This window comes from Bubalus kerabau, chromosome 13 (genome assembly GCF_029407905.1).
Source record: "Bubalus kerabau isolate K-KA32 ecotype Philippines breed swamp buffalo chromosome 13, PCC_UOA_SB_1v2, whole genome shotgun sequence".
Classification (NCBI taxonomy): domain Eukaryota; kingdom Metazoa; phylum Chordata; class Mammalia; order Artiodactyla; family Bovidae; genus Bubalus; species Bubalus kerabau.
In genome coordinates this window covers 27403795-27428767 of record NC_073636.1, presented here as the reverse complement: position 1 = coordinate 27428767, position 24973 = coordinate 27403795, and the positions used below count along the sequence as shown (strand labels likewise).

Sequence of the window (24973 nt, the reverse complement as noted above, 5' to 3'; positions counted from 1 at the left end):
ATGCCTCTGCCAGAGACTCCCAGACACTCACAGGCAAGTCTGGGTCAGTCTCTTGTGGGGTCACTGCTCCTTTCTCCTGGGTCCTGGTGCACACAAGATTCTATCTGTCCCCTCCAAGAGTCTGTTTCCCCAGTCCTGTGTAAGTTCTGGCAGCTCTGTGGTGGGGTTTATGGCGACCTCCTCCAAGAGGGCTTATGCCTTACCCAGGTCTGCTGCACCCAGAGCCTCTGCCCCTGAGGCAGGCCACTGCTGACCTATACCTTGACAGGAGGCACTCAAACACAATTCTGGCTCCATCTCTGTGGGGTCTCTGGGTCCCGGTGTGCACAAGGTTTGTTTGAGCCCTCTGAATGTCTCTGGTGGATAAGCGGTTTGATTCTAAACCCCTTCCTCATGATTTCGCCCCTCCTACTATCTTGCTGGGGTCTCTACTCCATTTCATCTGTTTCATCTCCAAGTCATGTCTGACCTTGCCCTTCAGAACTCAGCAGTGCTTGCTGGGAGACAAAGGCATGCTCAACCTTGGGTGCCCAGGGCTTGTACATCCTTGGGACAGAGTCTCTCAATACATGCTGAACAAAGGAATGAGTAAGAGATGGAGATGGGAAATATGTCAGCCTTTGCCTACTTTTATCTATCTTCTGACTGAAAACTAGTGGGACAATCTCTATGGAGGTCTTTTGTGTACATTAATCACATTTGAGTTTATTCTGGTACCAAACATGTCTTCAATGTAGAAAATTTAGAAATACAGCCAAGTTAAAAATTAGAAAAGAAAACCACCATTAATCTCACTTCCCAGAGATGATCGCCACTAATATTTTGATGTTTTCTTAAAGTGTTTTTATGTTTTTTTAAATATATATATATGCATATATATATCTGTATATATGTATATGTATCTTTTTTTTCCAAGATACATTTAATAATAAACATCTATTCATGATAAAAGCTTTTTGAAAACTAGGAATAGAAGGAAGTTTCATTACTCTGATAGGAAGAGTATTTTCTGCTTTTCAATTTCTGGTTGGGTAAGGTAGCCTTCCAGTTTCGTATTTCTTTTTCTCTTGCCTTTTTTAAGGCTATTTTTCTCTTTCCGTGTTTTGTTTTGTTTGCTTTTTATTGAAGTGTAGCTGACCTACAATACTATGTTACTTCCAAGTACACAGCATGTGCTGCTAATTCGCTTCAGTCATGTCCAACTCTTTGGAATCGTGTCCGACTCCTGTCAGGCTCCTCTGTCCATGGGATTCTCCAGGCAAGAATACTGGAATGAGTTGCTCTGCCCTCCTTCAGGTGATCTTCCCAGCCCGGGGATTGAACCTGTGTCTCTTAAGTCTCCTGCATTGGCAGGTAGGTTCTTTATCATTAGTACTACCTGGGAAGCCCAACAACACTGTATTACTTCCAAGGATACAACATAGTGATTCACTATTTCTATACATTACAAAATGATCACCACGGTACCTCTAGTTACCATTTGCCCCATACAGAGTTATTACAATGTTATCGACTGTATGTTTTATCTCCATGACTCATTTATTTTGTAGCTGAAGTTTGCATCTTATTCTCAGTCTCCTATTTCACTCAACCCTTCCTCCTCCTCTTCTCTGACAACCACCTGTGTGTTCTCTGTGTCTATGAATCTGTTTCTGTTCTGCTATGTATATTTGTTTTGTTTTAGATTCCACATGTAAGTGAAATCATGATATTTTTACTTCTCTGTTGGACTTATTTGACTTACTCTCTAGGTTCATTTATGTTGTCAAAAATAGCAAGATTTCATTCTTTGTATGGCTGAGTAATATGCTACATTACTTGGATATTCTATATTACTTGAATATTCAATTAATATTGAATATGCTTTGGAAGGACTGATGCTGAAGCTGAAACTCCAATACCTTGGCCACCTGATGGGAAAAACAGACTCATTGGAGAAAACCCTGATGCTGGGAAAGATTGAAGGTGGGAGGAGAAGGGGATGACAGAGGATGAGATGGTTGGATGGCATCACTGACTTGATGGACATGAGTTTGAGTAAGCTCTTGGAGTTGGTGATGGACAGGGAAGTCTGGTGTGCTGCAGTCCATGGGGTTGCAAAGAGTCAGACATGACTGAGCAACTGAACTGAACTGAATATTTTATATATATATATATATATATATATATATATATATATATTCCTCCTCCAGGGGATCTTCCTGACCCATGGATAGAACCCATGCCTCTTGTGTCTCCTGAATTGACAGGTGGATTCTTTACCACTAGTGCCACCTTTAAAGCCATACAAATGTATATGTGTGTGTATATATATATATATATATATGTATATAATATTTTCTCTATTTATCTATCAATGGACACTTATGTTGCTTGCATATCATGGCAATTAAGTAATGCTGCAATGAACATAGGGATGCATGTAGCTCTTCAAATTAGTATTTTCTTTGGAAAACTAGCCAGAAGTGGAACTGCTGAATTATATGATGGTTCTATTTTTAGTTTTTTAAGGAACCTCCATACTGTTTTTCATACTGGCTGTATCGATTTACATTCTCAACAGTGCACAAGGGTTCCATTCTCTCTATATCCTCATCAACATTTGTTATTTGTTGTCTTTTTTATAATAGCCATTTGGCAGGTGTGAGGTGATACAGCATTGTGTTCTTGATTTGCATTTCCCTGATGATTAGGGATGCTGAGCATCCTTTCATTTGTCTATTGGCCATCTATTTATCTTTTTAAAAATGTCTAATCAGGTCTTCTGCCAATTTTTAACTGGATTGTTTTATGTTAAGTTGTATAAGTTCTTTCTATATTTTGGAAAAATGTCTAATCACGGCAGCCACAGGGACCCTTCAGGACTGGTTCAGTATGAAAGAAACACCCCTAGACCCACTTTCCCTGCTAGGCAGGAACCAGATACACTGAGAGCACTTGGGCAGCCTCACAGGTGAGAAGGCCCTGGAATTCCACCTGCTCCCAGGACCCAAAGCAAGTATGTAACCAGCTACCCCTAACCTCTCTCTCTCTTCAGAGGACCTGTTCCTCCTTCCACAGGCAAACATAAACACTACCTCTTTCCCGGTTAAAAAGAGCAGATAAATATCACGTTGGTTTTTAAGAGTATTGAAATAGGTGTTAGGACTGAGTTCCAGCCATAGGGCTACCATTCCTTAATTGTGTGAGGACAGACACAAGACTGGATGTCATTATTTCTTCAAGATTTCTTTTGCCCCCAAAGAATGATATTCTTTGGTTGTAGTTCAGTCACTAAGAATTGTCCAACTCTTTGTGACCCCATGTAGTGCAGCACGCCAGGCTTCCCTGTCCTTCACCATCACCTGGAATTTGCTCAAACTCATGTCCATTGAGTCGGTAATGCCATCCAACCATCTCATCCTTGGTCATCCCCTTCTCCTCCTGCCCTCAATCTTTCCCAGAATAGGGGTCTTTTTCAATGATATTCCTAGTTTTTCAATGATATTCCTAGAACAGAATGAGAATGACATGAGCTCATCATGATAAGCATACCCTGCAAAGAGGTAGCATTGTCGCACATGACAGGCAGACAGTCACAGGTGGAGGGTAGCATTTTCACAGGTCGGGGTTGCGTCGCAGCGGGTATGCAGTAGTGTGTTCCTCCACATCGTGCACACACCCCTTCCCAGCCTGGAACCCCGGCTGGGATGGGAAACACCCCTTGGAGCCACTGCAATGGGTAAAGAATGAACGCCCACGTTCACATCCCTTGTATCTTTGCTGCCCAGCACACTTATTCTCCATGTGGTGCTGACTGTCATTGTGCCCAAAAGTAAAAATAGCTCCACTTCTCAGCTTCACCTCAATAAATTAGGACAAGGGTCAGAGGCCAAGGATCTCACAGAGGGAACCTTGGTAGCGACAATGGGCTAGCCCTTCAGACCAAGGAGAGGTTAGTCCTGGGGCACAACCTTCGCTAATTTGCCTTCACTCACTTCATCTCTCTATGACAGCACCACCCACCTAAAGATCAGATGCACGTTCCTGGATACTGAATGGTCTTTGAAAAAATGAATATGTTCAACAGAATCTATTTATCTTAGGGGGAAATGAATATAACTCCAGTCAGTTTCAAAAGATATTATTTTTTTTAACCTGTACAGTAGCCTATGCTTAAGGTAAGGTAACGTGTCAAGCCAACGTCTTTTGTGAATCCAGGGCAGAGCTCTTTTTTTCCCAATGACATAAGGTAATTATGAATAGAAGGGTGATCCTCCTTCAAGTCCAGCAGGAGCTCAATTCTGACTATTCATATTGGCCATACCCACTTGGAATGACAAAATCATTTGATGGACGGTGGATAGACATGCATTATTCACAGAGGCATCTTCAAAGAATTCCATAAATTATAGGTTTCTGGAAACTGAACGTTCCAGTGAGCTGGCGGTGAATGCCAGGGGTGAAGAGGTGTAATCAGCATGAATATTGTTCCTGGTTAATTTGTCCCTTATAGGTGGCTGCATTTGATGCCCCAGGAAGAAAGACTGTCTTTGTGCTTTCTCAGCACTGCCTTTCCCTCTGGAAAATTCACTGGTCCTTGACCCTGGCTTTGCACTTGGATAGCCCTAGAGCTTTTAAAACCCCAGTCCTGGATCAAACACCAGAGATTCTTCATTTTCTGGTGTGGGGCCTAGGCATCAGAATTTTTAGTCTCCCCAGTTGATTCTAATATGCTGCCATGGGCTTGAAATATTAAACTCATCACTACAATTCCTTAAAAGATGTGCATAATTTTTTAACCTAAAGAGAGTTGTTGTGAGAACCAAATAATAGTTTCCCAGTAAGCTTAGATTCCAGTGTATTTAGGTTAGGGTTCAGAGAAACCAGCAGAACCAATAGAATGTGTCCATGTATATATGTTTATGGAGAGAGAGAGGGAGAGAGAATTATTTTAAGGAATTGACTCATGTGATTGTGGAGAATGTCAATTCTTAAATTTACAGGACAGAAGACTCAGGGAAGAACTGATATTGCAACAGAAGTCCAAAGGCAGACTGAAGGCAGAAATTCTTCCTCCTTGAGAGACCTCAATCTTTTCTCTTAAGGCCTTCAACTGATTGGATGAGATCCACCCACATTATGAAGGCTAATTTATTTTACTTAAAGTCTACTGATTTCAATGTTAATCGCATCTAAAAAGAACCCTCAGGACCCTCACAGCAAAATATATAACTAGTGTTTGACCTAACAACTTTGCACCATAGCCCGGCCAAGTTAATTCAAGATTAACCACCGCAGTGACTTTCAGATGGTGTGTCTAGATAACACAGAGATGTCTCAGCTCTGGGTCCATCCAGAAAAGTGCTTCAATTCTGCTCCTCCCACCTTTCTTCAATTATTTAAACTATTTACTAGCATTGGAAAAGACCCTGATGCTGGGAGGGATTGGGGGCAGGAGGAGAAGGGGATGACAGAGGATGAGGTGGTTGGATGGCATCACCAACTCGATGGACGTGAGTTTGAGTGAACTCCAGGAGTTGGTAATGGACAGAGAGGCCTGGCATGCTGTGATTCATGGGGTCGCAAAGAGTCGGACACCACTGAGTGACTGAACTGAATTGAACTGAACTGAATTAGTCAATATGTTTACCTTCAGAGAGGACAGGTGTTGTTAACCAGTGAGTCATGGGCACCACCAGGAAGGCTGAGGGAACTGGGGAACAAGCAGGAAATATTTGAGACTGAGATCCTGAAATCATCTGGAGAGAGAGACTTATCGAGATCTCAGACAAATGGAGGCATGATGCCAGGATCAGAAAAAAAGTACCAGCCTCCACTGCCATTTAGGAACTTCAGGTGGAGAGTCCCTGACACAGAGTCAGTTGGGGAGAGGGGGAAGGGGTACAGAATGGGCTGGGCTTCCCTGGTGGCTCAGAATTTGGTAAAGAATCTGCCTGCCAATGCAGGGGACCAAGGTTCAATCCCTGGGTTGGGAAGATCCCCTGGAGAAGGAAATGGCAATCCCTTCCAGTATTCGTGCCTGGAGAATCCCATGGACAGTGGAGCCTGACGGGCTAGGGTCCATGGGGTCACAAAGAGTTGGACATGACTGAGCAACTAACACACACATACACACAGAGTGAGCTATGGTTCCCAGGGGCAGGAGGATTGTTCCAAACCCTGTAAAGCAGGAACTAAAGGCAGCCCTGTAGGAGAAGCTCTGTTTGCCTTGACAGGCCCCTGAGAAGCATCATCATGTCTGAAATACGTCCCCAACACTGGTGTGGACAAATAGTATATCTTCCAGCTGTTTGAATAAAGCATATGATGTAAACCAAGTTGAAATACAAAACATGCCGATTGAGGAACTCTTCCCCATTCATCGTGTTGGCCACCTTCCAGACCCACACCCCACTTTCTCCCCATCATGGGCAGCTCCATCAGGGAACACCCTGGCTCTTGGCTTCAAGCAGAAGATGGAGTAGGAAACCAGAGGGATGGAGAATGCTGAGGTTGGGGGACACATATCACAGGCTGGCTGACAGCATTCCCCACTCCAAAGGTCCTCAGGAAGCTTTCTCCACAAGGCCCTTCTCCTTCCCTCCAGGCTGAACCAGGCTTGTAGAAGTGCACATTATCTTGGGACTGCAAATCACCAAGGGTAGGGAAAGGGCAGGTGGATGCTGAAGGCAGTGGAGGTCTCTAGCACAAGGAACTCGTAAGAATCCCCAAAATCCAATGCTTTTGTCTGCGGTTCGTCTTTCCTAGCAGGACACTGGCTGATTATAGATTACTGACTACACTGACTGATCGCACATTTAGTATGAATGTGGACTGGAGCTGCAGCCACCAGCCCTGGGCTCCATGCAAATGACAATAATCCAGCCCATCAGAAGCAAGGCTCAGATACCCCTGGATGGAAGCCAGATGAGGCCTCTGCCACGTCCCACCTGTGCGACCTTGGACAGGTAACCTCTGGACCTCAGTGTCCTCCTGGGTAAAGTGGGAGAGTAATATCACCTCCTAAAGGGAATCATTGTGAGAACTAAATAATTTAATATGTTTAAATCACAGAGAAGTGCCTGGTGCATAAGATACACTTAATAAAGCTAAGTCAGTAGTTCTCAAAGTGTGTTCCACAGAGCCCTGAGGTCTCCAAGACCATTTCAGGGGGGGTGATGAGGCCAAAATGATTTTCATTATAACATGAGGCATTATTTGCCATTTTCATCCTGATATTTGCACTGATAGTGTAACAGCAGAGGTGGGTAGAATTCCTGTATGTGAATCAAGACTCCAGTGGCGCTGGTGATCTTTCCTGGGAGTCTTGACTGTCACTGAAAAAAGTCAGTGCCATGTAAGAACTTAAGAATGTCCTTGATGTGATGAGGTCAATTATTAGTATTATTAAACCTCAATTCTTGAATGAACACCTTTAGTGTATTGAACAATATTTAGCATAAATGAACAATACTTAGCATGACAAGACAAGAAGTATACATATGGCACTTCTGCTGCCTAAGGAAGAAAACCAAAGTGCAGTCATCTCAATTGTGAGCCAAACAAGGCTCTTTGTTCATGGAATAGACTTTTACCTGAAAGGACTGTTGACCAGCAAACAATGGTCCTTCAGACTCAGGTATTTGTGAGGCATTGTCTCTCATGTCAAGAATGACATGACCTTGTCACTTCAAGGAATAATACTTACAGAACTATCTGCCAATGATAAAAATCTCTATCTGCCACCATGAGCTTGAGAACTTCCCAGTATTTAGAGGCCTTGTTAATGAGATGGAGGGACATGTAATCTTTTGATGCTTTTTAAGGGAATATGGCAGCATTTGGAAGATCTGTACAACTCACTGAACCAATATTTTCCAATGACCCATGAATGAAGTTACAAAACCACACACAGGTTAAAGACCCAACCTCAGTGCACAAGAGACCAATGGATTACAACATGGCAAAATTCATTGATAAGGTTTCAAATTCCACAACTGCAACCAACCTTTAAGAAATTACTTCTTGTCAAATTCTAGTGTAGTATCAAAGAATATTCACAAGGATCTGAAAATGCTATTCAAATACTTCTACCCTTTCTAATAAATCTAGGTGAGGCCAGATTTCCTCCAGCTATTTTGACCAAAACAAAAAACTGCAACAGATTGAATGAAGAAGCAGATAAAAGAAGCCAGCTGTCTTCTACTAAGATTTGTAAAAACAATGCCACTCTTCTTACTAAAATGTTTTGTTTTAGAAAACAGAATTATTTTTCCCCAAAATGTTACTTATATTGACTTGTAAGAGTATGCTATTGTTAAGTCAAGAAATAAATAAATCTTTCCAATATCTCATTTTTAATTTCAAATCTAGTAAATGTGGATAGAAATTACTCACATATACAAAAATTCTTTGACATGTTAAGTAATTTTTAAAAGTGTCAAGGGGTCTCAGGACCCTAAAGTATAAGAACCCCTGACTCAAGCCCTGTTGCTCCACAACTGAAGCTGGGCTGGGAGATGCCACCCCTGTGTGTGCTCCATCGTGTCCGACTCTCTGCGACCTCATGGACTGCAGTCCACCAGGCTCCTCTGTTGTGGAATTCTCCAGGCAAGAATACTGGAGTGGGTTGCCATTTCCTTCTCCAGGGGATCTTCCCCACCCAGGGATTAAACCTATGTCTCCTGTGTCTCCTGGACTGGCAGGTGGATTCTTTACCACTGAGCCACGTGGGAAGCCCCAAGCAGCCTTTTATAAGGCAGCACATCTTTGCATCTCTGCTATAATTGGCCCCTCAACTTGCCCTTCCTCTTTCTCTCCATCCTCCCAAATCTTGCCAGTTCTTCCAAGTGTATCTGAAGGGCCTCGTGTCCAAGCAGCCCTTCCTGAGAACTGTAAGTCATAAATCTCACTGGCACCGACTTCCACTGCTCTTACAAATGCCTGTGCACGTATTGTATGTCCTTCAGTTGTCCAAGCTTATGTCTCATCGTGCCACCTTGATTATTATCTTTAAGAGAAGAGACTCTGCTCAGTGACTATTTTTAAATGTTTATATTTATTTGTTTATTTGGCTGTGCCAGGTCCTGGCTGCTCTGCACAGGATTTTGAGTTGCAGCTGTGAACTCTTAGTTATGGCATGTGGGATCTCATTCCCTGACTCTGATCACAGAGTCTTAGCCACTGGACCAACAAGGAAGTTCATTGCTCAAAGATTCTTTATCTTCTATACCCAGCCCGTGGATGCATATCTGCACCATTTAATGTAATTGTGATCATCTGATTTGAATGGACGCATCCGAATAAGTCATGACCAGGCTTTTGTCACACACCTTCTCCCTTAGAAACCAACCTTTTCTTTTAGAAACCCACCTTCCCTAATTTTCATTTTCATCCTTGTGTAGTTGAAGACTTTCTGCACACAACTTTTCCTTTATCTGTGAACAAAACTTTTCTGAAAGCAGGCTGCCAGTTTTCTCAATGAAAGCTAATTGGGCAAGGGAGCAGATCAACCTTGGTCCTTCATTTTCAACATTTTTAAAATAGATCCCCCAGAATCTTGTGAACAACTGTGTTCCCTGGGAGAGCTGTGGTCAAGTAAGCTGGATGAGACATGAGGATAACTAGGAATGTGTATAGTTTTAAAAAGGGAATATAAAAGCCACAAACATAATAATTATATTAGAATGGTAGGTTATAGATCATTCTTTTTTGTTTCACAAATTTTCTGTAATGTATTTTGTATTAATTTAAAAAAAAAATCATTCTATATTGAAAATCCAGTTGTACATTTCTTAAAGGGGATTTGTGCCAGTTGCAACTTGTAATTACATGTATAAAAAGCCAATTGTGAGAATTGTATGGTATATAAATAATATTTCAATAATGCTGATATTAAATAAATGTATCTGTGAAATACTGGGTAGCAGAAAAGAAAATTCTGGGAAGTCTGAAGAATGCACTAAGGATATTGACAGGAAACAGAACAAGCTTGAGAGCCCGGAATCCATCCATATTTGCACCAGAAAATCTGTTTAGGGGTCCAGAACTGATGACCACCCTCCCTACCTCCACCCTCACCCTGGGCACTCATCACTGCTGTAAATTTCTGCAGACAGTTTCACAGTATTGGCCAGGAGCATCTGACTGGCCAAGTTCATGTTGTGGTCAATGTCAAGAAGCAAGGATAGGGGAACTTTGTCCCCTTCTGCAGCTTCTGTTGGGGTTTTTGGCCCTCCCTCCCACCAAGATCTGCACAATGAAGGCCGCTTCACTAAGAAAGAGTTTAAATGTTTGAAGCCAAAAGCTGACACATGATCACCACATACTGTATAAAACTGCAGCACGGGGAAGGGCCACGGACAAAAATGACAGTAAATACATTACAATGGATTAAATGAAAAATGCTTTCCATTCACTTAAGAAGAAAACCATCTTCTGTCTTTTGAAGACGACGTTGAAAAGACCCAGTTTATCCAGACTGTACCACGTGGTAGCAGATAACTCACCATCATCATTCCTTTTATTTATTTATTTAGATTTTTTGTGATGCGGGCCATTTTTAAAGGCTTGATTGAATTTGTTACCATGTTGCTTCAGTTTTACGTTTAGGTTTTTTGGCCATGAGGCATGTGAGAACTTATCTCCCTGACCCAGGATCAAACCTGCACCCCCTTCTTTGGAAGGCAAAGTCTTAACCACTGAACCAATCGGAAAGCCCCTATCACTTCTTTTTAATCATTCTGAATCCTGCCCATTCTTTAAGACCAATCTTAAGTCTCCACCCTTCCTTCCAGGAAGTGACATAGTCCTCTTCTGTTAAACCAATCACCTACCCTTTGACTGAAATGCATGTATTTGCCAATATCCTAGAATTTAAATAAAAGCAAATGTTAAGAGAAGTAGAGTAATCCTCATGCCAGTGACACCTATTGAGAAAACTGTGTCCCAGAAACTGATATTAACCAGTTAGTAGCCAACAGGTGTAAGTTTATACTCTTTGTGACCCCATGGACTGTAGTCCACCAGGCTTCTCTGTCTATGGGATTTTCTGGATAAGAATACTGGAGTATGTTGGCATTTCCTTCTCCAGGGATCTTCCTGACCCAGGGATCAAACTTGGGTCTCCTGCTTGGCAGGCAGATTCTTAAGTTTCAACCTCTCACAATCTATCTGAAAATAGGACAATGCTTGGCTTACTGTACTTATTGGGAGCAAGTGGACAGCAGCTGGAGTACCACCCTCTCTATGTCCTGGCTATGCAACCTTGGGTCCAGTTACTTAAAACTCTAACCCAGAGTTGCCTCAACTGCAAAATAATAATAGTAATAGCACCTACCTCTTAGGGACATTGTTGGAATTGCACAAGATAATGCACATAGAGTAATTACTAAGTACCTAATTCATAATCACTTGATAAATGTGAGCTATGATTATTATACATTGACCTCAACTCTGATCTCAAGCTTAATTTTTCATATAAAGTAATAATCATTACTTTCAATACTTCTGGTTTCAGCATTAGTAGCAGGCAACAGACCCAGCTTGATGTGTAAGTAGTTACTTAATATTAGGAGCTAAGATAACTATTAGATAATTTATCATTTAGAAAAAAGCTAAGTTGAATGTGATTTTCATCATTTTGTCCCAACTTTTTTAAAAATTTATTTTTTAATTGGATAATAATTAATAAATAAATATTTAGTTAAAAATTTAAAATTGGATAAATAATTAATAATTGGTTGCTTTACAATGTATTAATTTCTGCTTACAACAATGTGAATCAGCTATATGTATACATACATCCCCTCCCTCTTAAGCCTCCCTCCTTCTTAAGCCTCCCTCCCACCCACCCCTATTCCATCCCACTAGGTCATCACAGAGAACCAAGCTGGTCTCCTTGGGCTATAGAGAAGCTTCCCTCTAGCTATCTATTTTACACATGGGCAGCGCATGTAAGGCAGTTCTACTCTCTCAATTCATCCTACCTTCTCCTTCTCCCGACTTTTAAATGGTTAAAATTCAGAGTCCTGTTCAATGGTTCCCTCAAGCATTCATAGTGTGGAGCTAAAACACAAGGACAAAGATTTGATCCCTCCCTTAGAGAATGATGCTCGGGCAAGCAGGAAACATACCACGCTGGCTTAGGAAAAGGAAGAGGAAATGAATTCACATGCTGGGGAGGGAAGGAGGGACCTATCACAAATAATGCACTGCATTCGTGAGCACCTCCAAAGGGTTCTGAAATGTTATTCACCGCTGAGAGAGGAAATCTGAGCTGACATGTTATTTTCTGAGCTGTTTATTAATGCATTGACTGTGGAAGAAGCAGGAGCAGCCTTCAATCCCATCCCCCAGTTCAAAACCAATGCCTTGTCACCAGCTCTCCTGGCTGGCTGAGGGGAGAAGGGGAAAAGGATGAAGATTCTGAAAAAGCTGTTAAGACCTGTGCAGAAAAGAAGAAACCTGATCTTTTCCCTCCTTGCATGAGTCTAACAAAGCGGATGCTTCCAGTGGGAGCATCTGCAGTGGAATTCCCATTAATTGGGGGCCAGAAGAAGTGACTTCTGTTCGGCCACCGATCAGTCAGCCTCAATGAAGGAGGAGGGGAACATTTTCAGTCAAGAGAAATGCTTTGTCTCTGACAAATGTGAGAGTAAAGGAAATTAATCAGACATGTACTGATGACCAAGCCTCAAAGTTGAATCTGTGTTGATGGGTCCTAACTCTGCAGTTGACCAGTTCATGGGAAAAAAACCAACAGATGATTCAGCCCAGCCTCACTAAGGGCCAAGAGCTAATCTTGCTACCATGGTAAAAAGCATAAATGATCTTTCCACATAACATAGCAAAGTGACCAAAATCCATCTCTCCTACGAGAAGACATAAAAATAAAGGGGATTAAAACGCATTTTGTGAGACTGGAGTTATCAAGAAGCTTTTACTGTTACCAAGAGGTGTCCAGAAATAGAATCAGTTATCAGGTGATTCCTTCTCTTGGGGCGTTTTCACTATCAAACTGATTTGGGTACCAGCCTCAGCTCCTGACCGAAAGTGCCTTCAAACAACTCAGTCAAATGCAAAATAAGAATCCATAGACTGAAACAAAAGTTCATTTCAAACTCTCTCAGGCCAGTACAAAGCCCACCTCATGTCTTTCCCGCGCTTGTTGCCAACTGAACCATGGAATACATTTACAGGGTACCAGATATTTGAAAATCCAATTCAACCCGCCTTTATTAAGCAACTGTTACTGCAAAGTATTGTGCGAAATGCTAAGGGATTCACTGCTGAATACATGTCTCATTTAAGTCCTGACACAGCTTAAAATCTTACTGGAGAGATAGGCAAACAACTAGAGTAAAAAAAGCAAAATGACGTAAGGAGTAGAACTGGAGAAACAAGGAAAGGCTGTGGAACGTAATTGGGGTGTCCCCTCCCCCGCAGGCCTGTCACCTGCTAATGACAGTTGCCAAAGTAAATGACCCCACGGTTGAATCGCTGCCACCTTCCTATTAGGATTCTGCACATGGCACCTTCCTGCCGAGCCCTTAATCAGCGCTTTCACTTCAGTCACCATGATGGCAAAGACCTGACTGCAGAACAACTGCAGAAAAGTCATTTTTTTTCAGCCTGACCAGTGTGGTTTGAAAAGTTACTATCTTCAGAGAAAGTAGGAACTCATTAAAAGAAAAAAGTGCAATTTTCCTCTTCAAGGTCTTTGCCAAAGTACATGATATCATAGTATTTTGCAAAGCAACATATATGAAAATCTCTAATTAGCATATCATGGGATCATATACCTCATCTCTTTTCTTTCCTCTGATCTCTTCCTAGTTGTAATTAAACCAGCTGTGGCTATTTAGACCTTTTCAATGCTCCAAGAATAACCTTCCCCTTCCTCTATCAGAACCATTAGAAAAAAGTAAAGTCTTAACTTTGCCTTGGATAAACACTCCAGGATCTTATCTGAACCCATAATTAACATTCAGTTTAATCCACAGCAAATAATTAATCTAATCTAGCAGACCCCAGTGAGAGGCTCCCATAGAAATTGCTCTTCATGTACCTGATGGAAATAACTAAAAAGAACTATCCCACCAACCACCTTCCTCAGCTTCCAAAGACCCATGAAACAGACCCATCAAGGATGTTTGAACCCACATATATACATTAATATACAATAAGCATTTTTCTTTTTCTGACTTACTTCACTCTGTTTGACTCTCTAGGTCCAAATGAATCTATCTGCAAAACAGAAATAGAGACTCAGACATAGAGAACAAACATATGGACACCAAGGGTGGGGGAAAGGGAGGGGATAAATTGGGAGATTGGGATTGACACATATACACTACTGTGTAAAAATAGATAACTAACGAGAACCTACTGTATAGCATGGGGGGTGGGGAGAGAAAGCACAATCTGTGGGACATATATTAAGGTAATCTTAAAACTGCATTCCAATATACAATCAGTTCAGTCACTCAGTTGTGTCCGACTCTTTGCGACCCCATGGACTGAAGCAGACCAGGCTTCCTTGCCATCACCAACTCCCAGATCTTGCTCAAACTCATGTCTATTGAGTCGGTGATGCCATCCAACCACCTCGTTCTCTGTCATCCCCTTCTCCTGCCTTCAGTCTTGTAGGTGCAGACAAATACTGTTCGATTCCACTTATATGAGGTACTAGAATAGTCAAATTCATAGAGTCAGAAAGTATATTGGTGGATGCCAGGGGCTGTGGGATGAAGGCATAGGGAGTAGAAAGGGAGATTTAGTGGTTAATGGGGACAGAATTTCAGTTTAGAAAGGTGAAAAATTTGGGAGGTGGATGATGGTGAGAGTTGTACAACCATGTGAATGTACTTAGTGCCACTAAGCTGTACAGTTAAATGTGGTGAAAATGATATTTTATGTGAATTTTACTACATAAAAAAAAGTTAAAAAAAAAGAAAGGATCTTTGAAGCCTCCATTTTATAATTCAAAAGAAGACAGAGTAACTAGGCACTGTGCTAGAAAATGCATCACATTTAACTTACCTGTCCCTAGTGAGGCTTACCTCACTGCCCTTATCTTATAAACATGAAGCGATTCAGAAGGGAGAATCAGGATTTGAACCCAGGTCTTTTGAACCAGTTCTCTCTAACCAGTGATCTGCTCCCCACCCTGTGCTAACTCCCAAAGGTGGACCATGTTCATGAACTGCAGTGAGAGTGGAGCAGCCAGGGACCCCGTGGTCACGCAGGCACGGGAGGGGCACGGGTCTGGCCTCAGCAGCCTTGCTCCCAGTCTGCTGCTGCTGACCAAGGAACTACTGTGATTCCTTCAGGACACATATCCCGTTTTTATTTCTCCGTCCTTCTTATTTCTTACTCTAACATTATCTTTCTTCCCAGGCTGCGGTGGGATTCTCTATCCTGGCTTAAATGTCACTTTTCCAGGACAACCCATAGAGTCATCTCAGGGTCTACTTTCCCCCACCCCCACTCCTCAGTTTATTTCTTATATTCCTTCCTCTAGGAATGCCATGCTCTCTGGAGACTTAATACCATCCTAATCCCTATGTCATAAAAGACAAAACCTGTCAATAAATGCTGCAGCTGTGCTTGTGGAAAGGGAGGAAATTCCCTTTAAATCACCCGTCCCTGAAATGAAAAAAATGCTGATCCAGTGGGACATGATAGACAATCTGGAAAGGTCTTCACCCAAGTCGCACGGGAAGTGGTGGTGCTGCCTGGCTGTATACTGACAACACGGTCAGTATTGTTCATGCTGGGGAAGGGTTTCAGTTCTCACTATTATGAAATTCCACCACATGGATGTCCTGCAAAACAATCGCAAACTCCAAGAACAACACAAGCCAGAGCTTACTGTCAGGCTGTCCAAGGAGGTGTAATCTATCGACCCCTTCATCCCCAAAGCTGTGGGCACTGTGGGATTTATCACCCACACTGGGACAGGTCTGAGAGTCAAAGGAGCTCTGCTAACAACCACACTGGCCACCAGGTGCAAACAAGACTGCTGGGACCAAAGAAAACATCCTACCAGAGAGAAATGCACTTCAGAGCCAAGTCTCAGCATAAATCACTCTTCCTGAATATTTCAGTTCAAAGGACTGATCAATTCCTCTTGCTGTTAGAGAGGAATATTTATTCCCCACTCTTCAGCTTGCACAAGGAGGCCCTTAAGCAGGACTCGCCCTCCCTGTCCTTCTTCCCTGTCCCCCCACCTCACTCAGTATCAGGTGATGATGCTTGTCCTCCGGGGAACCTGCCCGACTGCAAAGGGTGTGATGCTGGCCCTCTCTCTGCTCTGTAATCACACTTGGTTGGTGGTGGCAGCTTGGAGATGTTGGGGCTGACAGGAACCAAGGTCTTCAACCCTCAATCCAAGTGGGATGTGTCCACAAGCCCTTTCCTCTTCAAGTCAAGAGCCACATCACCCAACTGGCTTCATCAGTAATGAGGTGACTTTGTATCTCTGACTCCTAGTTCTTAGTTCTCAGCTGGTTCTGAATTTGGATGGGGAAGCCATCTGAGTTATATTTTGACCCCTAAGATTCTCATCCTTGGGCTTCCCTGGTGGCTCAGATGGTAAAGAATCTGCAGCAATGCAGGAGACCCAGGTTCAATCCCTGGGTCAGGAAGATCTCCAGGAGAAGGGAATGGCTACCTACTCCAGTATTCTTGCCTGGAGAATCCCATGAACAGAGGAGCATGGGGGGCTACAGTCCATGGGGTCGCAAAGAGTCAGACACGTCTGAGCGACAAACAACACTAACATACTTGATTTTCATCCTTGTTGTTTGTGTAGCTGGTGGAAACAGCTGCTGCTAAGTCGCTTCAGTCGAGTCTGACTCTGTGCGACCCCATAGACGTCAGCCCACCAGGCTCCCCCGTCCCTGGGATTCTCCAGGCAAGAACACTGGAGCGGGTTGCCATTTCCTTTGGTGGAAACAGAGGCTGATGAGAATCTCAGGGATGTATAAGAAAGAAGACAAGCAAGAAATTAGAAGGGCAAACATCTCTCATCTTTGATGGCAAAAAGAAATACCCCATGTTTTACTTCAAAAGTAAGTTGGATATGAAGTTTCTTTAAGGAATTAGCATCATATTAATTTTCACACACACAGTCTGGAAAAGATGCAGCCATAGGAACTTTTCTTTTGAACGATACTCCTCTTTAAGGCTAGAAAGCCTGGCAGGAGTGATGGAAAGACTATGTAAATATCTTAAAGTATTTCTGGAAGGTGGAAGATTCCAGAAACCCCAATCCATAGTATACCATAACAGACTCTGAGGATACTTATCTTGTGCACATACTCTCTCTCTCTCTCTCTCTCACACACACACAAACACACACACACACAGGTACTTACACTATTTTGAACATCTCAACAACCAGGGATCAAGCTTCTCTTATTTTTCTTTATTTCTAATGTGAACAATGGCTGAAGTCAGAAATAGACTTGGAAAGGAAACCTCCCTAATCAGCAGTTCCTAAGGAAAGAGCAGACGGACTCGAGTCCAGACTAGTCGTTTTTCCACATCATGTCACAGGGTGCAATAAGTTTCAAAGTCGGATACTTCTAACTAAATGTCAGCTCTCTTGTTGACGGGCCTGAAAAAGAATACCACTTTTAAATTGCTGCAGTACACCAATCACCTTCTAAAACTAGTGATTTTTGCTAGGCAAATAATTCCACCTAACAAACCAGTTCATTTTAGTTGAAGTAACATTACTTCAACACACAAATGAAATATAAACTACTTTTGGGAGATATGCTGCGGATGGTTCTGATGCTTTCATTTGCTGTATGATTTCTTCGAGTTGAGAAAGGCCAACTAGTTAGCAACTGTTTGAATTAAGAAGACTCCTAATTTTTCTTGGTAAGTTTGGGCAGTTGTAGCATTAATATTTTCGCCTGCCCGATGTCCCACCAATTGGGATAGCAGCTGGCTTTAAAAATTTTTTATTTATTTAGTAATTTATTCACTTTTGGCTGTGCTGAGCCTTCATTGCTGCTCAGGCTTTTCTCTAGGTACAGCAAGCAGGGGCCACCCTCTAGTTGCGGTGTGCAGGCTTCTCATTGGGGTGGCTTCCCTCGTCGTGGAGCACAGGCTCTAGGGCACGTGGGCTCAGTAGTTGCGGCTCCCAGGCTCTGGAGCTCAGGCTCAGTAGTTGTGGTGCACGGGCTTAGTTGCTTGGCCTCATGTGGGCTCTTCTGGGAACAAGGATCGAACCCATGTCTCCTGCATTGGCAGGTGGATTCTTTACTGCTGAGTCACCAGGGAAGCCCAGAAACTGGCTTTTAGACAGGATCAGTTGGCATTAGATGTCACCAGACACTTTCAGCCAAGTGCTCAAATTAGCTGTTGTGTTCAGAGAGCAGTAGGTAGGTGTTAGCTTATATAAATCTACCAAAAAGTTCACATTTTAAAAATGTAACAAGGGTTGGGAAGAGGAAGGCAGTGTACTAAGAAATGAGTCCAGATTTAGATTTGTGCAATCCTGCAGTTCTTATCTTCCCAAATCTTTATGTTTCTGCTAAAATATTCACCCCTGTTGGTCTAATTATAGCCCCAGAGGAAAACAGAGCGCACACAGAGAGTGGAGAGTGCAAATACCCAAAAATCACCCATGTGGAGAGGAACGGGAACATTTGACTTTTTGCCAGCTTCGTCACTGAGCGAAAACCACGTACTTTTCACTGAGCCAAGGTTTGCCAATCTTGCCATCAGCAAAACACGTTCTGATTGCATCCTGAGTCATTTCCCATGATAGAAAAATATTTCCACTTCAATTTAGGATTTTTGTCTCACAAAACACTAAAACTTTGTCCAGAGGTAAAATGCTCAACCCCAAATTAATTAGTGAGAAAAACTGCAGGAGAGAGAGAAGAGTTTCTACAGACTTCCACATCATTCTCCTGAAAATGTGAAGGACGCGGCATTTTGGGAACCCTGAGCAGGAGCCAGGTACTGTCTCCTGGAGGTTTAGGGGGGTTCCAAACCACAGCAAAATATAACATCTGAATCAGGAGTGAGGAAACCATATTGCAGTTCTCCTGACTTTAGGTCCAAAATGAGTCACATCTGTGATTCCCTGCACACAGCACTTCAGCTTACTCAGCAGACCTGTCCCCACCCATCAGCAGCCACACACATCATTTACTGGACAAAGATACAGGCCTAAGGGATGTCAGAGCCCCTAAGGGTGTCAGAGTCTCCCTAAGCTGAGCGAGTTTACTAGAAGCACATCAGACCAAGCCTTCTTCCTGCATGGGGGCAAAGAACACAACCCTCATCCATGTCTTTCTCTAGGACTGTTCTGTGAAATTCATGAACACACAGGCCAGGTCTTATTTATACTCATACTTAACATGTGTGCTAAGTCACTTCAGTCATGTCCAACTCTTTGCAACCCCATGGACTATAGCCCTCCAGGCTCCTCTGTCCATGGGATTCCCAAGCAAGAATACTTGAGTGGGTTGCCACCCCCTCCTCTAGGAGAATCTTCTCCCGCCAAGGATCAAAACCACGTCTCCTGTGTCTCCTGTATTGGAAGGCAGGTTCTTTACCACTGAGCCACCAGGGAAGCCCTATTTATATTCACTTGTCCCCAGATGGTGAGGAGGCCTTAGTACTTAACACGCAGTGGCTCCAGTTTCTGCTTTGTCCTTTTTTATGCATGTCTTTTTGAAAAAATTAATCAATCTTTTTTTGAAGTAGTTATGTTTTTTATTGAAGTATAGTTTGTTTACAATGTTGTGTTCGTTTCAGGTATACAACAAAGTGAACCATAAATATATACCTGCTCTTTTTTTTAGATCCTTTTCCCAGTTGGCCCCTTATGGAGTATTGGATAGGGTTCCCTGGGCTAAACGGTAGTTTCTTATTAGTTATCTATTTAATAATAGTGTGTATTTGTCAATCCCAATCTCCCCATTTATCCCCTGGTCTCCATAAGTTTGTTTTCCACATCTGTGGCTCTATTTAGGTTTTGTAACTACGTTCATCTGTATGCTTTAGGCTCCACATGTAAGCCATGTCTCATGGTATTTGTCTTTCTGTGTCTGACTTACTTAATCAATCTTAAAAAAGATCATAGGCTTCCTGAACTTGACTGAGACAACTGACCCCAGGCCTTCTGAGGATTTACCTCTTAGACATTAGTCCTACTGAACAACCCAAGATAATCTTCACAAACACGTTTTCAAACCGCATGTTGCTGTTGTTGTTAAGTCCCTGCATCATGTGAGACTCTTTGTGACCCCATGGATTATAACCACCAGGCTACTCTGTCCATGGGATTCTCCAGGCAAGACGGTTGCCATTTCCTTCTCCAGGGAATCTTCCTGACCTGGGAATCAAATCTGCATCTCCTGCATTGCAAGTTGATTCTTTACCACTGAGCCACCAGGGAAGCCCCCACCTACAGATTATGTCCCTGCTTTGATGGATTGAACTGAGTCCAGGTGCCTCTGCTGGTGGGTGACTTCGCCCACAAGGACAGACCCACTGAAGTCACCGCCTCATGTTTGACTCCCAACCCCAATGCCTTTTTCCCACTTAGTGTTTTCTTCTCATTTTCCCTTATCATTTGCCAAGCCAGCCTTCTATCTAATTCACAAGCCTCGAAAACCCCACATCCATGCAAAAAGCCTACCTGGTTAGATGAGTTGAGAAAAATCACCCTTTTCCTAAAATTCCCAACTATTGACCTGATCTATCCTTTCCCCACCTCCTTCATAGGGGGGATTTCCAAATAAAAGCAGGAAGGGACGGAAAGAGAGAGAAATAGGGAGGGAGGGAAGAAGGAGAGGAGAAAAGAGATAAGAAGTCCAGAAAAAGTGTCAGCTCCATGAGTGCCCAGGCAGAGACGCACTCTAAAGCATCCCATTAGACTCTCTCACCACCAGTCAGTGCATCATTGGGTCTTTTCTGTATTTAGATGCGCTATTCCCCACCCACAACCTTATTACCTAGTTCTCTTCATTGGGGATTATTAGCAAATCAAAAAAAGACAGCTTTACAAAGGAGCAAGGAAGCTGTTAACTAGAGTAAATGTCAGCTAACAAAGTTAGCTGATGAGTCCCTAATGAAGACAGAGCACGTCTACCAAATCAGTTGTTCTACTAGTAGAAATGATGGTGGAGAACAGCCTATCTGGGTGCGCATGCCTCCCCTCTCCCATTGTTTGTTATGTATTCTGGACCCCTGGGTAAGGTATGTGGTTTGTCTCCTTGGGTATAACCATGTCTGGTGGAATCTGAGTCGCCTACTTTTCTGGAAAAGGAGATAGAGTGAAGAGACCCTAGTGAATAGGGCTGGGATTCAGGCTCTAAGGTAAACAGTGGCCTGCTAAATGCAGAATTTACTACTTTTAGATTGCCATGACTTCTTTTTCTTTTGGCCATGCATATAGGATCTTACCTCCTGGATCAAGGATCAAACCCATGCCCCCTGAAATGGAAGAGCAGAGTGCTGACCACTAGACTGCTAGGGAATTTCCTGCCATAATTTCTTAACAACTATGTATATCATGGGAAGGTCCAGTGTACCTATAGATAAATGTATACATTGAGTTCAGCTTTTGAATACATTAATTATTTGTATGGCAAATTGTCCCTGCTGACATATTAGATTAAGTCCTAAGTGATACAGACAGACTAACAATAGGAGCCGTCTGTATGATGTCATGTAATTTGTGAACTCCTTGGTCCTTGTATCAAGGTATCAGACACCAAGTCAAGGATCCTGAACCCAGCGATGCATCCCTCCCTTCTTGGTACCAAACCATTTCATCATGTGTTTACCAAGGCTTCCACCCTGTGCTACACTGGGTCTTACCACAGTCTATAACCCATGCTACCAGAAAGTGTTCGAATGTATCACCACAATACAATAAAATAATAGATAATTAATTAAGTACTACATTTGCAGTCAATACAGCTACTACTACAATTGGGAAGGGAGGTGGAAAAGATGATATTAACTTCTGGTGCTTGATCAAGATCCAAACAGATGGTAATGGGAGTAGCAGGACTCAAGACCAAAGGACCCCCAGTGATGGAATTTCTGCAGAACATCTGTACACCTCCAACCAAATTGGTGGTGGGTTAGGGAAGGATTCACAAACAAGATCATCAGCTGTCCCTTGAAAGGAGATGTAAAAGAGCATGAAGTGCTCAAGAAATGACAAGCAGTCAGCAGGGCTGAGCTTCATGTTGTAGGAAGAAGAATTGGAGCAGTGGGAGATGAGCCTGGAGCAGAGCCTCAAAGCATCAAATCACGAAGGTCCTTGAGTGCCATGCTCAGATATCCAGTGATGTCCAAGCTTCTAAGGAGATAAGTTTTGCTTCAGGGACTGCTAACAGGAAGCAACAGAAGAACAAAATCAGCTTCAGTTCAGTTCAGTTCAGTTCAGTCCCTCAGTCGTGTCTGATTCTTTGCGACCCCATGAATCGCAGCATGCCAGGCCTCCCTATCCATCACCAACCCGCGGAGGTCACTCAGACTCACGTCCATCGAGTCAGTGATGCCATCCAGCCATCTCATCCTCTGTCGTCCCCTTCTCCTCCTGCCCCCAATCCCTCCCAGCATCAGAGTCTTTTCCAATGAGTCAGCTCTTCACATGAGGTGGCCAAAGTACTGGAGTTTCAGCCTTAGCATCATTCCTTCCAAAGAAATCCCAGGGCTGATCCCCTTCAGAATGGACTGGTTGGATCTCCTTGCAGTCCAAGGGACTCTCAAGAGTCTTCTCCAACACCACAGTTCAAAAGCATCAATTCTTCAGTGCTCAGCTTTCTTCACAGTCCAACTCTCACACCCATACACGACCACTGGAAAAACCATAGCCTTGACTAGATGGACCTTTGTTGGCAAAATAATGTCTCTGCTTTTCAATATGCTATCTAGGTTGGTCATAACTTTCCTTCCAAGGTGTAAGCGTCTTTTAATTTCATGGCTGCAGTCACCATCTGCAGTGATTTTGGAGCCCAAAAAAATGAAGTCTGATACTGTTTCCACTGTTTACCCATCTATTTCCATGAAGTGATGGGACCAGATGCCATGATCTTCATTTTCTGAATGAAAATCAGCTTAGATCTCAGAAAAGCCTCCTCCTGTCTTGAGCTCCTATTACACCTCTATCACTCCAGGGAATATACACCAAGAAAACTAGGGTATCAAGGACTTCAGTGGTACAGGCAGTCTGTGGATGGTAGGTGGGGGAGAAGCCACAGTAGGGCAGAAATTGGATCCACAAACTTAGGCTCATCCTGCAAGGACTAAGAGATCCAAGAAAGAACCAGTCCCAGAAGAAGCTAAGGTACTGAGTCAGACCAAGAGAATAAAACAGGAGTCTGGTTTCTGCCCTAGGTTAAAAGCAAGTTTGCAAGCCAGAAGCCCAGATCTTAGACAAGAACAAGGGCTTGAGTGCCATGTCTGAGCAACTGCAGCAACCAAGATGAGCTCTGTGAAATCAATGGGTGAATGAACCTCCAAGAGATGACCCCATGCATCTATGATGAGATTGAATCCACAGTGCCCCTGTGCATATGAGAGCACTGTGCTGACCTGTGCTCCTCAGTAGGGTGCATACTGTTTGGAGCACTAATGGCAAAAAAGCTACCTGATGGGTCTGGGGTGTAAAACATGAAGCACACTGCAGGGATAAGGACCAGCTTGAAGCAGGAGGTTAAAAAAAAAAAAAAAGCCAGACTCATTTTGCAAAATCTATCTACACAACCACTATGGGTCCATATTTTTTTTTTTTCTTTTTAGAGCCTGAGTCCTGCTGTGGAATGTACGTGTTGTGAAATTCCAGCACATCACGAGAACACAAACTTTTTCTCTTACCAGTGGGGTTTATCAGCACAGAATCTTTTACTTGAAGCCAGCAAAATTTTCAGTGTAGGCAGGAGCGGGTGTAATGAATCTCTGTTCATGAATAAAGGCATTTTTTCACCTGCTGAGGCCATTAGTCATTATCTGGGGTCTCACTGTGACATGCACGGTGGAGAAGCAAGGCCACTGAAAAATAAGATAAATTGGTAATTTCAAGTTTGCAGGATGAGTGAGTCTCCCTTTTGACGTTTTTAGGTTAAATGAACAGGTGTTCTCATTGGCATCTATACATTTATGAGCACACCTTTAAAAAAAATATCTATTCATTCCTCTGGGGAACAAGCCAGGACGCAGTGTGAAAGAACCAGCATCTTTGGGCACTTTGTTGGCATCTGAGGTTCGCAGTGCAACTCATGTTTCCTCCTGGTGGGGATCTGAGGAACACAGACACAAACAAAAATAAATCCCAGTTATTATCAGTTCTATAAGAATCTACAACTCCAGCTGCAGGAATGGTGGGTAAACGTTTGGAAAACACAACCTAGGATAAGGAGCTCCTTGAATCTTTGCTTTGGAGTCTACTCGGTCAAGTCTGCAAAGACAGGACAAAGATCTATCAAACTCTGAGACCAGCCTGCTCTCCCCTTCAATGCAGGGGTTGAGCCCAAGGGGAGGAGTGACCCAGTGAATGTCATGTGCTGACCCAAAAACCAATGCCTGAGGGCACGGGTGAGGGGGTGGAGAGAAGAGGCTCCTCCTGCATCCTCTCTCTTACTCCTAAGGGAAGAGGAACAATCATCTCACTCTGTGTAGACCAGAGTAGGAGAGTGAGAAGAGGATGAAAGTGAATTCTCTATGGCAAGTTACTTGTGCTGCCGGATTTAATCTGCACATATAGATGGTGTTATCTGTATTTATACAAATAAAGAGACTGAGATTCAAAGGTTAGGTTACCTGTGTGAGGTTAAACCATAAAGAAGAATGTCCAAATGTCAACCTGTGTTCATGTTCATTTCATTCTACCTTGAAGACTGGAGCAACAAATAACCACAAATTTGGTGGCTAAAACAAGAGAATTTGGGGGAATTCCCTGGCAGTCCTGTAGTTAGGACGCTGCACTTCCACTGCAGGGGGGCCC

General features: G+C 43.0%; 1 long non-coding RNA gene across 2 annotated transcripts in view; it reads left to right on the top strand.

The window, feature by feature from the left end:
• The window catches only part of LOC129626231 (uncharacterized), a 34501-nt gene extending 26175 nt beyond the window's left edge, over nt 1–8326 (top strand). Inside the window, exons 1-3 of one of the 2 annotated variants that reach the window (XR_008701847.1) lie at nt 1179–1353; nt 6751–6950; nt 8095–8326. This is a non-coding gene — a long non-coding RNA (uncharacterized LOC129626231). Of the gene's footprint in view, nt 1–1178; nt 1354–6750; nt 6951–8094 lie in introns of those variants that run through there. The other variant, XR_008701848.1, reaches the window with a different exon arrangement.
• The last annotated feature ends 16647 nt before the right edge of the window (nt 8327–24973 follow it).